Source organism: Papio anubis, chromosome 16, assembly GCF_008728515.1.
Source record: "Papio anubis isolate 15944 chromosome 16, Panubis1.0, whole genome shotgun sequence".
Taxonomy (NCBI): domain Eukaryota; kingdom Metazoa; phylum Chordata; class Mammalia; order Primates; family Cercopithecidae; genus Papio; species Papio anubis.
Window position 1 is genome coordinate 73,269,710 of NC_044991.1, and position 17,852 is coordinate 73,287,561.

The 17,852-nt window shown below is 44.5% G+C and overlaps 2 protein-coding genes and 1 pseudogene across 7 annotated transcripts in view; 2 read left to right on the forward strand and 1 right to left on the reverse strand.

Moving 5' to 3' along the window:
- NCOA5 (nuclear receptor coactivator 5) overlaps window positions 1–3,423 on the reverse strand; it is a 29,980-nt gene extending 26,557 nt beyond the window's left edge. For 2 of the 5 annotated variants that reach the window (XM_009216011.4, XM_021920991.2), the window contains exon 1: window positions 3,277–3,422. The gene's annotated coding sequence lies outside the window, so the exon portion shown is untranslated. Of the gene's footprint in view, window positions 1–3,276 lie in introns of all 5 variants that reach the window. The other 3 variants (XM_003904663.5, XM_021920990.2, XM_021920989.2) reach the window with 3 other exon arrangements.
- An 85-nt stretch (window positions 3,424–3,508) lies between these two features.
- CD40 (CD40 molecule) overlaps window positions 3,509–17,852 on the forward strand; it is a 38,991-nt gene continuing 24,647 nt past the window's right edge. Inside the window, exon 1 of one of the 2 annotated variants that reach the window (XM_031656003.1) lies at window positions 3,509–3,836. The gene's annotated coding sequence lies outside the window, so the exon portion shown is untranslated. Of the gene's footprint in view, window positions 3,837–15,867; window positions 15,942–17,852 lie in introns of those variants that run through there. The other variant, XM_031656004.1, reaches the window with a different exon arrangement.
- Window positions 11,912–12,648, forward strand: LOC101003182 (annotated as a pseudogene).

The window sequence follows — 17,852 nt, forward strand, 5'->3', positions numbered from 1 at the left end:
GTCATTAACGATTCTCATTAATGAGAGTAACATAGAGGATAATTCTGTTAGTCACTGCTCTTTTAACTTTTTGACAGTTTAACTCTGCTTAAGCAGAATGGTCCAAACATATGTGCTGCTCACAAGACAACTATTTTGGCAGAAAAAAAGCTGATATTGAGCTTTAAAAGCACTTGTCTCAAAGATATGCAGTAATCATTAATAAACCACAAGGTACAGAGAGGAAATACAGCGTAGTAGAAAGAGTAGTCAGTTCTGAGGAACACTATTACTTCAAAATATACATGGGAGGATAGCAGGAGAAAGGCATCATAACTTTCTCGGATATTGACATTGCACATATTTAGCATATAAATGCCTCTGAGAAGTTCTGGAGTAAGGACACCACTGTATCTCAACATTTCCCAATTTTGCTTGACCCTGAAATCAATTATCTCCAAGGATGTCTTGAATATGTTCTACTAATTATGTGATCTGGGGCAAGAAATCTAAACTCTTTGAGTCATCATTTCCCTATATGTAAAAAAAAATCGGACTAGTTTATCAGTCTCATAAGATGACGGGCAGGAGCAAATGAGTATTTACCATATGCACTACTGGCTGTAATGTTATTATCATTACTACTAAGAGTAACAGTGACTTCAGGAATAGACGTTTCATTCTTCATGTGGGAAGTCAAAACCAAAAGAACAATGTAAACTGAAGGGAAGAAAAAGTTTAATATATTTCCTGTGAAGATTTTCCATTCTTAAAAGCACAACTAAATTTTATTAATCCTCACAGTAGTAGAACATTACACAAAGGCACTGCCATCTGCAGGTCATAAACACGGACTGCTTGTAACGATTATTTAAAATGAAGTTTCAAACCATTAAATCTTTTTTCATCATACTTCTAAAGTCTTTCCAAAAGTTGTTTATTCTGGCTGGACGCGGTGGCTCACACCTGTAATCCCAGCACTTTCGGAGGCAGAGGCAGGCGGATCACCTGAGGTCGTGAGTTTGACACCAGCCTGACCAACATGGAGAAACCCCGTTTCCACTAAAAATACAAAATGAGACGGGCGTGGTGGCGCACGCCTGTAATTCCAGCTACTTAGGAGACTGATGCAGGAGAACTGCTTGAACCCGGGGGCCAAGATCGCGCCATTGCACTCCAGCCTGGGCAACAAGAGCAAAGCTCCATCTCAAAAAAACAAAAACAAAACAAACAAGTTGTTTTTTCTTAGCTCTCAAGCACTGGTAGATGAGTTTCCATTTGCCGAAGTTCTGAAACGGACGCCGGGCTTAAATCAAATTCTCAGAAATGTGAAGAAAATGACCTTAGCCTTACGTAAATTCTACATTGTGATCATACCAAGGTAACCCCAAAGAAACATGTTTTTAACAGGGGGAGATACATATACACACACACACATACACACACACACACATATACACACATATACATATATATACACACACACACACGTATTTTTACGCAGCCTTCGGAGGGGAGGGGAAGAAAACTTGAATAAGCCTGAACTGACTGATCGAACTTTCCTGTCAATGAATTAAATTAAATCTGCTCTTACATTCACATAAACAGATCTTATGAACACACTATTAACTTACAAATAAGTTAATCTGTCAATGCCTCCTTTAAACTTGTGGTGTTCACAGGTATGCAACATTGAGCAAACTGAATCTAGAAAAACTTCTAATGAGCCCTGCAATATGGATTCGCTACATATTGTATATTCTACAAGGAAAATCAGTGTTTCTAAGTTTTAGGTTAAAAGATGTGTCAGAGGTTTCAAAGGCCATCTGAAGAGTGACAGATGAGCTCAAGGAAAGGCAAAGAAATTACAATAAAGGAAGAAATAGATGTTAACAAATAGTCAAGTGATTTTTTAATATCCACAATGCAAAGCATGGGCTTAACTGGTTGCAAAAAGTCGACACCAAGTTAGTTTTCACACCCAGACTGACTCATAGAGAAAACATTAAATTAAGAGTTGTCAAAACTCACAAAAACTTCCCCACCATTTGTAGAAACATCTTTTTATGAGCCATCCATCAGGGGGCTATGACATCACAACGCTGTAACTGAGGCACACCGGGTGCACTTGAGTGGACAGTTCTTGCAGTTCCCTGGGACTAACACTTTTAAGTCAACAATGAGAATAGTTTACAATAAGAAAGCTGTTACAGGGCATTCAGAGAATCTGCTTTGCCTCAGGGAAAAATTCTGTGCACGGGGTGCAAGGCAGAAGAACCACAATTAATCAGACACTCCTCGGGCAGCGTTTCCCAAAGTGTGGAACGCAGAATAATTTCAGGAGGAACAAGGACGCACTGTTTATTTCAACAGACAGATATTTATTTTTTATAAACATTAGAAAAATAACTGGCTTTCCAGTACCCGGTTTGTGATTGAAGTTGCCGCCTTAAATATATTTAAGGAGAAAAAAAGAGTCAGTTTGAATTTTTTAAAAAATGTAACATTTGGTGAATAGCAGTACAGATGGTCCACGGACATAAAGGTGCAACGCGAGACTGAAACGCGGGCAACGCCGTCCTAAGAAAAGCCCCTCGCCCGCTGGCGGGAAGCGGATAGTGCCCCGCGCCGGGAGCCTGGAAAGCCGGCCGGATCGGACGCTGGCGCTGAGCTACGTGGTAAACCCGGGCACAGTTCCTTTCCCCGTTCTCTGGGCCCGAGGTTCGCGCCTACAAAACGCGTGAGGTGTCACACGACAAGGAGACACCCCGAGAATGCGGTCAGGAGCCGCGAGGCGGTGACGGGAGACAGCGCTCCGTACACCGCTCGGCGCTGCACACCTGGAGAACGCCCGGTGCCACGGACCGCCTTGGGGCCGGTTCGAATCCCGACTGCGCCACTGACTCGCTGAGGACCCGCGGGCGAGCGACTCCACTGTTTCGACAAGGGGGTGCGGGGCGTGCGGCTCAACCAGACAGAGAAGCCTTGAGGACTCCTAGTGATCGACCGTTCGTGCACAGACAGGCGGCTGCGATGCGACGCCGCCGACCTGCGTCCACCACAGAAAACCACAGGCCGCCTCGGCCGGCCGGGCCTGGGCCTGACGGGAGCCGGAGAAGGCCGCGCCCCGCACCGGGCATGCGCAGCACCGCGCGCACCCGGAGAGGAGCCGAGGCCGTGGCCGCGCGTCGAGTGGGCCTTCCCGCCTCAGCCTCCCCGTCCGGCCAGGCCCCCCGCCCAACCGCCTGTCCGTCAGACCCACGTCTCGGCTGACGGCCACCGCTTCCCGGCACTCACCGCTACCAGCGCGGCGGGCTCCCGGCCGCTCCTTCGCCTCAGGCCCGCCGCTGCCGCCTCCGCGTCGGCCCACCTGCCCGCCGTAGGACAAAGGCGCCACCAACCGACCGGCGCGGGCACGAGGCAATGGCGGCCGGGCGGAGAGTGGAGATGGGGGCAGAGGACGCGCACGTAGCGGCAGGCGCGGCACTGTCGCAAGACCGCGCGTGTTTACGGCAGGGCTGAGTTGGGGCGTCGATCTCCTTGGCAATGAGGGCCGGGAAGTGGCTCTCGGGCGGGAGTTGAGAACGCAAGGAGTTGCCTAGCAACAGCGTCCTAGGCTGAGGATGGGCCCCATGGTGGTTCCCCCAGCCCCCGCCCCAGAGTACTTTCCTTCTGTTTTCGGAGCACATTCCTTCCTCCCTAACTGTGGGAACAGAACATTCAAATCCCCAAATACCTTGATTTAGTCTTGCATAAAACTGAAAACAAAAACCCCAAATCCCTGTACACCCGTGTATTGGAGAATATATATATAGTCCTGTAACCTCCGGATCACAAGGAACAAAGAGAGCAGAAAGGTAGAGAAAATGTTGTATTTAAATTTATATTTAAATAGGCTCTGTACTCTTACTAGTTTCACTGACAAGCGGCAAAAGGTTTCTGGAGATATAGTCACAGGTTCTTCTTGAGTTATTTGTTCTTGGAATATTCGTTCAACGTCAAAAATTTCCCAGAATGTAACTGTTGACCGTGAAGCCTGTAAAATGTTGTATTGTTCATTTCATCACAGGGAATGGGATTTGCTCACACAATAGTAAATGCACTCTATTAATCACAGCCGTAGCTATATGAATCAGGTACTCTTTTATTAGTGTTGGAAACGCCTCAAACTCCATGGGGTCTAGTTTTTCTCCTTGTGACTATTGCCTGCTAAGAAAAAATGGTGCCTGGGGAATTTAAACACTACAAGAAGCCAGATTTCTTTGACACCTACCCCCATGTTCACTCCACTCATTTATTCACTGAATGTTTATTACATATCTACTAGGTAGCCCTATACTTATTATATGCCTGCTTGTTAGGCACTATTCTGAGCAAATGCAGACCCTTCTCTGCTACCTTGGAGATTACAGTCTAGTGAAAGATAGCATTAGGCAAATAATCACACTTGAGTGTGTGATTGCAAACTGAGATAAACGCTGTGAAGGAAAGAAATAGGGATTCTCAGTGGGTGTAACTAGAACTTTACTCACAGGCAAAGTGGGTTATTCCAATTCCCACTTTATAAGACTGTATGAAATTAGAAATAAAGGCATAAAGTCTGTCAAATAATGGATACCTAACAAATGTTCATTCTTATTCCTTCCCCTCCAATATAGATCCTAATACTATGAAAATTTAAGAAGAATCATATTAATTAGATGATTAAGATAACCAAGCTTAGGGAAAAATGTTGGTTTAGAGATGATTGGCAGTACCTCAAGAGGGTAGTGGACTTTAGCCAAAAGATGTATTCAGTGACTTGTGTAGTAAGCGTTTAAAGAGTGTTTTCTATACACTTGGTTTTGTGGAGAGTAGAGGGTAAGGTAGACTAAATCCTTGTGCTTAGGGAGCTCATGGCCTATTAGGGAATACAAGCAATAAACAAATGATAATATATAATGTTTGATAAGTATTTTTGATAGAAGAGCAAGTTAATTTTATGAAGAAAGATTCTTGTATGGAGGCAGGTGCTCAGGACTTGGTGACTTCTCATTTAGATGTTTGCTTTACATAATAGGTAACATCTATTGTGTGCCTACCATGTGCTGAATCCTTTACAAATATCATCTCATTTAATCCTCACAATAACCCTATAATATACATACTATATTCCTATTTTACAGATGTGGCAATTGAGGCCAGTTAATTTGCTTATGGTCCCACAGACAGTATGTGGCATGGCCAGACTCAAACCTGTGCGGCCTGATGCCCAAACATGCTATTTTAACCACAAGTGATATTGTCTTCTGGGATGAGAAGTTCCCTTCCAAGTCAAGGGGTACCTGATTGGTGTACAAGCCTCTAACCCTTCAGAGGTGGGCACCAAAGTTTGACCAGTGGGTAAAATGAAAGTCTGCTACGATGGAGGCCGTCTGATTTCTGTCAGATGGATCTTTGAGCTCACTGGCTCTTAAAATTTGGTGTACAGTGGGTTACCCCTTACTGTAAGGGAAGAAAGGTATAGTTTAATGTGTGGCCAGTACTAAAGAAAGATTGTGTGTTTCCTAGAACATATGAAAACTTGGCCTTGTGATTTACAGGACAGCCAGGAGAGGGCAATTAGCAATTCCACTCAAACAGCAAACTGGAGGGGCAGCATTTGGTGCTTAGCAAATACCTGTTGAATGAAGAAAAAAAAAATTAAGAAAGGAAGAGTAAATTCAATACCATATTCAATAGTGGAGAATTTTTTTTTTTGAGATATCAATTTGGTTTTATTTTAATCTGGTATTTTTCTTAGTATTTCAGACTGCTTTATAGGATGAAGCCAGACACGTTTAGGGTAATTAAGTGATGATTAAAAAATATCTAGGCAATGGGCTCAGGAATATCCCAGGAGGGAGAGCCAGAGGGCCTATGGTAAAGAAAACATGTAGTTTTTTTTTTTTTTTTTTTTTTTTTAAGACAAGATTACTGCAGAGAATCAGAAAGTAAGATCAGAAGGCAATCTTGAGTAAAACCCTTCCATTTCGACAAATGCAAGGCATAATATAGCCTCTTAAAATTTTATTTTTGATTTTTAAAAATTAATTAATTAATTAATTAATAGAGACAGTCTCACTCTGTCAAGGCAATCAAGCCTTGACCTTCCAGGCTCAAGTGATCCTCCCACCTCTGTCTCCTGAGTAGTTGGGACTACAGGCATGTGCCACCATGCCGGGCTTTTTTGGGTAATTTTTGTACAGGGTTTCATCATGTTGCCCAGGCTCGTCTCAAACTCCTGGGTTCAAGTCATCCTCCCTCTCGGCCTCCCAAAGTGGTAGGATTACAGGCGTGAGCTACCTCGCCAAATCTCACTTTTGTATTGGTGATGAACAGGCTGGCATAAAGACCTATTCTAAACACCAGCAGCACTCAGATGCAGCCTGAGTTTGCAAAAACACTTTCAGGAATACTTTGCATATCATCTGACACGACCCAAGAGAGGAGAAACCTGTACTTAAGAGTGGCTGCGGCCGGGCGCGGTGGCTCAAGCCTGTAATCCCAGCACTTTGGGAGGCCGAGACGGGCGGATCACGAGGTCAGGAGATCAAGACCATCCTGGCTAACACGGTGAAACCCCGTCTCTACTAAAAAAATACAAAAAACTAGCCGGGCGAGGTGGCGGGCGCCTGTAGTCCCAGCTACTCGGGAGGCTGAGGCAGGAGAATGGCGTAAACCCGGGAGGCGGAGCTTGCCGTGAGCCGAGATGCGGTCACTGCACTCCACGACAGAGCGAGATTCCGTCAAAAAAAAAAAAAAAAAAAAAAAGAGTGGCTGCTTTGGTGACAGAAGTCAGAATAGAGGTTAACTCTGGGGGCATAGATTGGGGAGGAGCTTGAAGGAAATTTCAGGGAGATGGAAATGTTCTATATCTTGATCCCATAGTGGTTACGTGAAATATACACACAGGTAAATGTTTATAGAGTCATGTGTTTAAAATTGTGCATTTTTTTTTTTTTCTTTGAGACGGAGTCTCGCTCTGTCGCCCAGGCTGGAGTGCAGTGGCCGCATCTCAGCTCACTGCAAGCTCCGCCTCCCGGGTCTACGCCATTCTCCTGCCTCAGCCTCCCGAGTAGCTGGGACTACAGGCGCCCGCCACCTCACCCGGCTAGTTTTTTGTATTTTTTAGTAGAGACGGGGTTTCACCGTATTTAGCCAGGCTGGTCTCGATCTCCTGACCTTGTGATCCGCCCGTCTCGGCCTCCCAAAGTGCTGGGATTACAGGCTTGAGCCACCGCGCCCGGCCAAAATTGTGCATTTTACTGTATGTAAAGTATACACCAATAAAAATTTCATTAGAAGAAAAAAGATGAAGATTTTGAAATCAAAATGATTTGGGTTCAAATCATAGCTCTGTCCCTTAATATAGCTATGTGAGTTTGGGTCTTCTTTCGTACATTTGATATGTGTTGAGTACCTCCTAGGTTTACCATGCTAGACACAAAGGACACAGCAGTTAACAAGAAAGTGATGGTCCGTGCTTTCACAGAGCTTCAACCAAGCCACGGGTACCTGTCTTGAGAATAGTGATATTAACACTTTCCTCATGAGGTAATTGTGAGGATTAAGTGAAATCATGCATGTGAAGTTCCTGGAATATAGTTGATGCTCAAAAACAAACAAGCCCAAACATCTTATTTTTTTATTTTTTTGAGACAGAGTCTTGCTCTGTCGCCCAGGCTGGAGTGCAGTGGCATGATCTCGGCTCACTGCACACTCCGCCTCCCGGGTTCACGCCATTCTCCTGCCTCAGCCTCCTGAGTAGCTGGGACTACAAGCGCCCACCACCGCGCCAGGCTAATTTTTTGTATTTTTAGTAGAGATGGGGTTTCACCATGTTAGCTAGGATGGTCTCCATCTCCTGACCTTGTAATCCGCCCACCACGGCATCCCAAAGTGCTGGGATTACAGGTGTCAGCCCACCGTGCCCAGCCTCCAATCATCTTATAGAGTGTGAGGAACCTGATGTTTAGGTTAAGTGACTTATCTAAAGCCATACATTTACTAAGAAGTCAAGTGGAAACTAGAACTCAGAACCCAAGTCTTCATTCAAAGTCCTATATTTTTTCAATTACAACCACATTTTCCTGTTACATCTTTCATTTGTATGAAAGGAAAACACTTTACATCCTGTGCACTATGGCTAATGTTTATAAAGATCCCTGAGTGACACTGAGGTAGAGTTGTCAGATTTAATAAATACAAGTAAAATAAACTAAACATTTTGGGCCGGATATGGTGCCTTATTCATATAATTCCAGCACTTTGGGAGGCCAAGGCAGGAGAACTGGTTAAGCCCAGGAGTTTGAGGCCAGCCTGAGCAACACAGAGGGACCCCTGGCTCTACAAAACATAAAAAAACTAGCCGGATGTGGTGGCATGCACCTGTAGTCCCAGCTACTCAGAAGGCTGAGGTGGGAGGATTGCTTGAGCCTGGGAGGTTGGGGCTGCAGTGAGCTATGATCGCGCAACTGCACTGCAGCCTGAGTGACAGAGTGAGAACCTGTCTCAAAATAAATAAATAAACAAAAATTACGTTTTTAAAAAGTATGCCCCATGCAATATTTTGGACATATTTATACTAAAAAATTATTTATTGATTTTCTAAAATTAAAATTTAACTGGATGTCCTGTATTTTTATCTGGCAACTGTACACTGAAAGAATCATTGAATTTTAAATAGATGTTTCTTCATTAGAAGCGATCTTAGTTTCTAACAGATTCAGGTAAAGAAAAAGACTGAAAAACATTTAGAGGTTGAGGTGCTTGTTTCTTTTCTTTTTTTTAATTTTTGAGACAGGGTCTCCCTCTGTCACCCAGGCTGGAGTGCAATGACATGATCAGGGCTCACTGCAGCCTCAACCTCCTGAGCGCAGGTGATTCTCCCATCTCAGCCTCCTGAGCAGCTGGGACCACAGGCACACACCACTAGGCCTGGCTAATTTTTGTATTTTTTTGTAGAGATGTGGTTTCATCATGTTGCCTAGGCTGGTCTCACACTCCTGGGCTCAAGTAAGCCTGCTTCCTTGGCCTCCCAACATGTTGGGATTACAGTTGTGAGCCACTGTACCTGGTCTGGTATCTCTTAATTTAAGTTTTTAATTATTATTTTTCTGGTTACATATACAGGGACAGAGATTCTGTGACCCAACTTCATCTTGCCATCTTTACCCAGAACTTTCACATTACCTCATTTACACAGAAACCCTGTGTGATGAATGCTAAATGATTTAAACTTTAAACATTCCTTAACATTTCAAACATACATCACATACATACCTTTCTACTCACCACTGTGATTAAACAAATGTAAACGCTTTTGCTAACGTGCTTTAGAAATGAAGTGATATAAAAGCTGGCTGGACGCAGTGGCCCACACCTGTAATCCCAGCACTTTGGGAGGCCAAGGCAGGTGGATCACCTGAGATCAGGAGTTCGAGACCAGCCTGGCCAACATGGTGAAACCCTGTCTCTACTAAAAATACAAAAATTAGCCTGGCATGGTGGCGTCTGCCTGTAATCCCAGCTACTCAGGAGGCTGAGGTAGGAGAATTGCTTGAACCTGGGAGGTGGAGGTTGCAGTGAGCCGAGATTGCACCATTGCACTCCAGCCTGGGCAACAACAGAAAAACTGTGTCTCAAACAAACAAACAAAAAACAGCTAAGACCCTTCTATCACCCTCATCTCCCTCCAGGTAATCACTCCCCTGAAATACATTCCCATGTATATTTTGTACTTTTAATTTAATTTTATTTTTAACAGACAGAGTCTCACTCTGTTGCTCAGGCGGGAGTTCAGTGGTGCTCTTGCTTACTGCGGCAGCCTCCCTAGCCGCCCAAGTAGCTAGGACTACAGGTACACACCGCCATGTCTGGCTAATTTTAAAAATTGTTTTTTTGTAGAGACAGGGTCTTGCTATGTTACCCAGGCTGGCCTCAAACTCCTGGCCACAAGGGATCCTCTCACCTTGACTTCCCAAAGCACTGGAATTACAGGCATGAGCCCAGTTATAGAGTGCCCAGCCTATATTTTGTACTTTTATCATAAAAGATATATCCATAAACTGTATAGTGTTGTTTAATAGTGTTTAGGCACAGTTTATATATCCTCTTATGACTTTTTTTTAAAACTGTACTAGGTTTTTAAGATTTAAGTGTGTTGAAACATGTAACTAGTTTACTGGTTCTTAAAGCATAGTCCCTGGACCAGCAGCATCAGCAACATCTGATAATTTGTTAGAAATGCAAATTTCCACTGAATGAATCAGAAACTCTAGGGGTAGGACCCAGTCATATGTCCTTTACCAAGCCCTTCTGATGATTTCAATATACCCTGAAGTTTGAGAACTACTGCTCTACTGTCTTTTATTTTATTTGTTGTCTAGTATTGTGTTGTATGAATCAGCCACAGTTTATGTATCTGTACTAAGGAAGTTAAGTTTTTGTTTTGTTTTGATTTTTGTTATTGTTGTTGTTTTTGAGACGGAGTTTCGCTCTGTTGCCCAGGCTGGAATACAGTGGTGCGATCTCAGGTCACTGCAATCTGTGCCTCCTGGGTTTAAGTGATTCTCCTGCCTCAGCCTCTTGAGTAGCTGGGATTACAGGCGCCTGCCACCACGCCAAGCTAATTTTTCTATTTTTAATGGAGATGGGGGTTTCACCATGTTGGCCAGGCTGGTCTCGAACTCCTGACCTCAAGTGAGCCACCTGCCTTGGCCTCCCAAAGTGCTAGGGTTACAGGTGTGAGCCACCACGCCCGGCCCTGCTTCTTTTTACAAATGGTGCTGCGTTGAACCTGCTAGTGCATATCTCCTTGGGTACCCATTTCAGAGCTTTCCAGGATACTCATTTAGGAGTGGAATTGCTATCTTTGTAGTAGATCACATTTTAAACTTTACAAGATTTAGCAAGATTACTCGCCAAAGAAGTATTATTTAAAGAAGTATATTCCTGCCAGCAGTGTGTAAGCACCATTTGTAAATTTCCTTGCCAACTTTTGATATTTTCAGACTTTATTCATTTATTTATTTTTGACTACGATGATGGCTGTGAATGATATATTTGTGGATTTCATTTTAATTTTATTGAATTGAGCGATATTCAGCACCTTATCCTACAGCTATCCAGGTTTCTTTCTTTGTGAATTGCCTGTTCACATTTCTGGCCCATTTTTCCATTAGGTTTACCTATGGTTTTAAAAAATTCGTTCATAGGAGTTCTTTACGTATTCTGGATACTGATCTTGTGTCCGGATTGAGTCTTCTCTCTGTGGTTTGTCATTTTACTTTGTTAATAGTGTCTTGTCATTCAAAAGTCTTAAATTTTAATTAAAATGTTTCAACGTTCCTCTTTATGGTTCCTATGTAGTGTCTTGTTTAAGAACGCCTTTCCCAGCGTCATATAGATAGTCTCCTTGGTAAATACTACCATGATGTCAATTTGGTAGATGAGTCAACTGAGGCACTGAGAACTTAAATGATATGCTCAGGGTCACAGACCACTGGAGATGAGTGACTTGAGCTTTTGGTCCCTGGGTTGCACTGCACAGTTTCAGGACTTTTTGCCATCCTGTTCTCCGGTTTGTTTCACGAGAACTCTTGTCAACCTTTTTCTGTAGGTAGAGAGGGTGTGCAGAGCTCAGAAAGGATGCAGGTTTGGTGCAGTTTTTATTTACTCCATAATGAAGCACCCGTAATGAAGCACCTGGCTCTAGACTTTATGATTTTTAAAAAGATTTAAATTATTTCAAATAATTTCAGATTTACAGAAAAGTTTCAAAAAATAGGATAAAGAATTATCGGCCCAGCATAGTGGCTCACGCCTGTATTTTCAGCACTTTGGGAGGCCGAGGTGGGTGAATCACTTGAGACCAGGAGTTTGAGATCAGACTGGACAACAAAGTGAGACCCCCGTCTCTACAAAACAAACAAACAAAATTACCCAGGTGTTGCTTCTGCTTGGCTGTTTTCCTGCACAGGAGGGCGGTAGGCACCCATGGCGCCCAGCCGGAATGGCATGATCTTGAAGCCCCACTTTCGCAAGGACTGGCAGCGGCGCATGGCCACGTGGTTCAGCCAGCAGGCACGGAAGATCCGCAGAGTCAGGGCCCTGCAAGCCAAGGCGCGCCGCATGGCATCCGGGCCCAGCCAGCCCATCGTGAGTCCGTACCACACGGAGGCAAGCGTAGGCCGGGGCTTCAGTCTGAAGGAGCTCAGGGTGGCCGGCATTCACAAGAAGGTGGCCCGGATCATTGGCATTTTTGTGGATCCGAGGAGGTGGAACAAGTCCACTGCTGTCCCTGCAGGCCAATGTACAGCGGCTGAAGGAGTACCTCCCCAAACTCATTTTCTTCCTCAGGAAGCCCTCGGCCCCCCAAGAAGGGAGACAGTTCTGCTGAAGAACTGAAACTGGCCGCTCAACTGACGGGACCGGTCATGCCCACCCAGAATGGCTACAAGAAGGAGAAAGCTCGAGTCGTCACTGAGGAGGAGAAGAATGTCAAAGCCTTGACTAGTCTCCACATGGCCCATGCCAATGCCCGGATTTTCGGCATATGGGCAAAAAGAGCCAAGGAAGCTGCAGAACAGAATGTTGAAAGAAAAAATAAAGCCCTCTTGGGGACTTGAGATAAAAAAGAAAAAAAAGTTACCCAGGTCTGGTGCGCACCTGTAGTCCCGGCTACTCGGGAGGCTGAGGCAGAAGAATTGCTTGAGTCCAGGAGACTGAGGCTGGGCTGAGCCATGATTGCACACTGTACTCCAGCAGGGGTGACAGAGTGAGACCCTGTGGAGATAGAAAAGGAGGGGGAGGGAAGGAGAGGGGAGGGGGGAAGGAGGGGAGGGGAGGGGGAGGGAGGGGAGGAGAGGGGAGGAGGGAGGGAGGGAGGGAGGGGGAGGAGGGGGAGGAGGGAGGGGAGGGGGGAGGGGGGAGGGAGGGGAGGGGAGAGGGGGAGGCTGGTGTAGTGGAAACACACAGAATGCAGCACTTTGGGGAAACCGGAGGTGGGCGGATCAGGAACAGAGTTTGAGACTGCCTGGCCACATAGTGGAAACCCTGCTTTTACTAAAATAAAAATACAGTGGATTAGTGTGGAAGGAATTTAAAGAAGGAGGGAGGAATGAAAGGGGAGGGGTTAGAATGGAAGGAATGAAGCAGAAGAGTGGAGACGAAATAATGGAATAAAACCACATAGGAATGGCTTAGTTGTTCTATAACTCCCTTTCTACCCATCTCTTTCTGTTCCCCTCTCTCTGACTCTTGCCTAATCTACAGACTTCATATGCATTTCACAAAGGGTCCCCGTAATGTTCTTCAGAGCGAAAAAAACAGTGTTTTTTTCCTAGTCCAGGATCCAATCTAGGATACATGTTGCCTTTAGTTTTCAAGTCTCTTGAGTCTCCTTTAATCTACAACAGTTCTTCAGTCTTTTTTGTCTTTCATGACCTTGACATTTTTGAAGAGTACAGGCCATTTATTTTACAGAATGTTCCTCTTTGGGGCTTGTCTGATGTTTATTCATTGTTAGATTCAGGTTATACATCTTTGGCAGGAGTGTGCAGAAGTGATGTTGTGTCCTTCTCAGCCAGTGTTTGTTCTAAACCCTTTTGACTAGAACCCCCTGAAGCATTATGTGCATAGATGCATTTTTTTTTTTTCCAGGCAAAGGGATTAAAATCTCTTATATACAATTCTCAGAGGGCTTACATGACCTAGTAAGAGCCAAGACATGGCCGGGCGCGGTGGCTCATGCCTGTAATCCTAGCACTTTGAGAGGCCGAGGCGGGTGGATCACCTGAGGTCAGGAGTTCAAGGCCAGCCTAGCCAACATGGTGAAACCCTGTCTCCACTAAAAATAGAAAAATTAGCCAGGCGTGTTGGCATGTGCCTGTAATCCCAGCTACTTGGGAAGCTGAGGCAGGAGAATCGCGTGAACCCTGGAGGCAGAGGTTGCTGTGACCTGAGATAGCGCCGTTGCACTCCAGCCTGGGCGACAAGAGTGAAACTCTGTCAAAAAGAAAAAAGCCAAGACATTCCACATTTGTCCTTGCAGGTCTTGGTGGAAGTCCTTGGTTAATAGGGCCGTCTGAAAGAGGCTAGGAGACAGGCACCGAGAGTGGGGGAGAAGAGGTTTCTGCATCACTTTACAGGCTCCACGACCTTCTGGGACCTGCCTGTGCTGCCCCAGGGAATTTATCTAGTGTGCCATGCAAACAGATATCCCACCCTCCAGCTTCCTTGGTCCAAGTTTATTGAGGGAATTTGCCATTTATGAAGTCTTGGTGGATCAGAACATAAATGGTGGAATCTGGATGGTCTATGTTCACTTCTTTCTCCACCACTTCCTAGCTGGGAAAGCTTTGGCTTTTAACCTTCCTGCATCTCACTTCCTTCATCTGTAAAAGGCATGTAAGAATAGTCAGAAGGTCAGGATGAAGTAAGCTAAGTTAAATGAGGTAGCACATATCACTCTTAGAATCATGCCTGGCTCATCGTGTGGGCTCATTAGCTCATAGATCTCACCTTCTGTAGGTTCACTTGATGACATCACACTTTGTGTCTTCCTATAGATTTGCTTGTGCTATTTGTTAGACCATTCCTAGAAAGCAGAGGCCCTTGGGTTTTCATGGGCTACTCTGTTGACAGAGGGAATAAATTTCACTGATCATTGAGTGATCACTGAATTCTGGTCGCCTAGGACATTGGAGTGGGGGTGGAGGGGACTTTGTTGAGACCATATCACAAATTTCTGGTGAGCCCAGTAGAACTAATACCTTCTCAAAGCAAGATTCTGTAAAACACAGTGAATCAGAATGGAACTTCACATACTTGACAAGCTCTGTTGTATGCTGATAGAGGTGGTTCAGAGAGTTGTTGAAAGACTACCCTAAAGTCCCTCCCAGCCAGTAGAGAGCTTCTTTGGCAGGGTTACCTGGCTTGAAGCCCAGCCTTGGTGACACCTACCATGTCAGTATAGCTCTGTACAACTGTGGTAGTCAGAATAATGACTCCCTGAAGAAGTCCACGCCCTGATCTCTGGAACCTGTGAATATGTCACCTTACACGGCAACAAGAACTTTGCAGATGTCATTGATCTTGAGATGGGGAGATAGTCCTAGATTACTTAGGTGCACTCAATGTAATCACAAGAGTTCTTATAAGACGGAAGTAGGAGGCTCAGAATCAGAGAACATGTGATGACAGAAGAAGAGGAGGGAGGGAAGGAAGGAGGCATGGGCCAGAGAAGAGAAAGATGCTACACTGCTGGCTTTGAAGACAGAAGATGGGGCCAGGAGCCAAGGAAAGCAGGTGGCTCCTAGAAGCTGGAAAAGGCAAGAAAACAGATTCTCCCCCAGGCCCCCCAGTCCTGATCCATTTTTGACTTTGGACTTTCTTCTCTCCAGAAGACTAAATAAATACATGTTTTCCTTTCCTAATTTTACCATGACTTTCTTTTTTCCCTTTTGATAATTAAATCTTTAACCCAATTAAAGTCAGTTTTGATGCATGATGTCATGGGTAGGTGTAATTAGATTCTTTCTCCCTTTTAATAATTAAAACTTTAATCCAATTAAAATCAGGTTTTTTTGTTTTTTTTTTGGTGATTTGTTTTGTTTTGTTTTGTTTTTTTGAAACAGAGTCTCGCTGTTGCCCAGGCTGGAGTGCAGTGGCACGATCTCAGCTCACTGCAACCTCTGCCTCCCGGGTTCAAGCAATTCTCCTGCCTCAGCCTCCCAAGTAGCTGGGACTACAGGCACACACCACCACACCCAGCTAATTTTTTTTTCTGTTTTAGTAAAGATGGAGTTTTGCCGTGCCCAGGCTGATCTCGAACTCCTGAGCTCAGGCAATCTGCCCGGCTTGGCCTCCCAAAGTGTTAGGATTACAAGCGTGAGCCACCGAGCCCAGCCTAAAATCAGTTTTGATGCATGATGCCCTAAGTAAGTGTAATTAGATTATCTCTTTCCTCAAATAATACTGCTCAACCATTTTTGTGTTTCTTATTTACCATATACATTATTTTCTACAGGAGGATCAAGTTCAGGGATATCAATTGTTTATATAGCTGTCTCTTTTTGAGGCATTCTGTACTGTTTCAATTATGTTACTCTAGATGGAATGTATTTAGATATTCTGTTTCCAGAAGCCATGTAAAGTATACTTGTGAAAATATTTAAAGATAATTATCTTTAATGTAGGTAAGCGAATCTTGTTTGTGCTACTCAAATGACCAGATTCATCTGATTAATACCCTCCTTCACCTGAAATTCAAAGGATCCATTTTCCAATTTGCCTACAAGTGTTGTGGTATGTAAATAGAATGTGACTCTAATAATCATACAGAAAGGTAAAGGAAAATGTCAGAGTCAGGCAGGTCAGCTGAGTTGGTGGCTCACTGTTTCCTGAAGTTTTTTATTCATTGAGTCCAGGGTAGAACTTGAGAATATTTATTTATTTATTTTTTTAAAAAACTCTCTGAGGTTTGCAAATCACTGGGCTGGTTTACAAATTAAAACTGCAGAGATAAACTACCTAAAAGCTATTTTCCACGTGTCACCAATTTTCAGGGTCCCTTACAAATAACCCAAATAGAGAATGTTAAATCTCCCTTATGAGGGTTAGAAGTGGATAACTGGCCAAGTCAGTAGAGACAGAATTTGAAGGATAAGTTTTCCAAATTTGAAACTTAGTGGTGTTAAGTAACCATTTTATCCTTATTCATAGTTTCTGGAAATCAGGGTTTTCAGAGGGGCTTGGTTAGGCATTTTTTCTTCATGTAGTCTTAGGGCCTATCCACGTGGTCTCTCTGCACAGGCTTGTGGAGAGAGGGCTTCCTCACTTCATGGCGGCCTCAGGGCAGTTGTACTGCTCACATGAAGCTCAGGGCTCTGAAGGAGTGGTTAAGAGAACCAGGCAGGAGCTGTGTTGCCTTCTATGACAGTTTCAAGAGTCACAAAAGCCTGGCCAGATTCAAGGGAAGGGAGCGTAGAACCCCATCTCTCAATGGGAAGAATATCAAAGTCCCACTCTGAGATGTGGTTGTGGCCATCACTGGGAAATGCAGTCTGCCACAGTGGAGTCATCTGTTGCCCCCACATTCAGTGCACCAGAGCCTTTCTCTCAAATCTTTCTCGAATCTGTCCACTTCTCTATGTATCCCTGCCCACCAGTAGTCCAAGCCATCATCATCCCTAGCTTGGACCCCTTTGACTGCCTCCAAACCACGGCCCCCGCTTCCACTTTTCTTTCTCTTCAATTCTTTCTCCTCTACAGCTAGAGTGATATTTCTATAAAACAAATTTAATTGTCCTCCCCATTGTTCTTAGAATAATAATAAAGCTGCCTTCAAGGCCCTGCGAGATCTAGATACTTTCTGCCTTCCAGACTTATCTTACCCCACTGTGCCCCTTGCTTTCCAACCTGCAACCCCATCGGTATTCTTTCACGTCCTACATCCACCACGTTCTTTCCACCTCAAGGCCTTTGTACCTCCCATTTCCTCTGCTTAAAATACTTTCCCAGCCCCTTTCCTACCTCTCCCCGCTCCCTCCTCCCTTTCATCTCTTTAACTCCTACTCCTCCTGAAGAATGAGTCTTTGCAGATATAATTAATACAGGGTCATACTGCATAAGGCGGGGGAGCCAATTCAATGCTGGTGCCTTAATAAGAAGAGAGAAATGTAATTGAAATCTTACTCCCCTGCACTCAGAGTAGAGAGGGAGTATGGCATGGTAGCTAGGAGCACAGACTATGGATTCAGACTTCCTGGCTCTAAATCCTGGCTCTACCATTTACTAGCTGTGTGACCTTGGGGACGTACCTAACCTCTCTGTGCCTCAGTTTTTTTCCT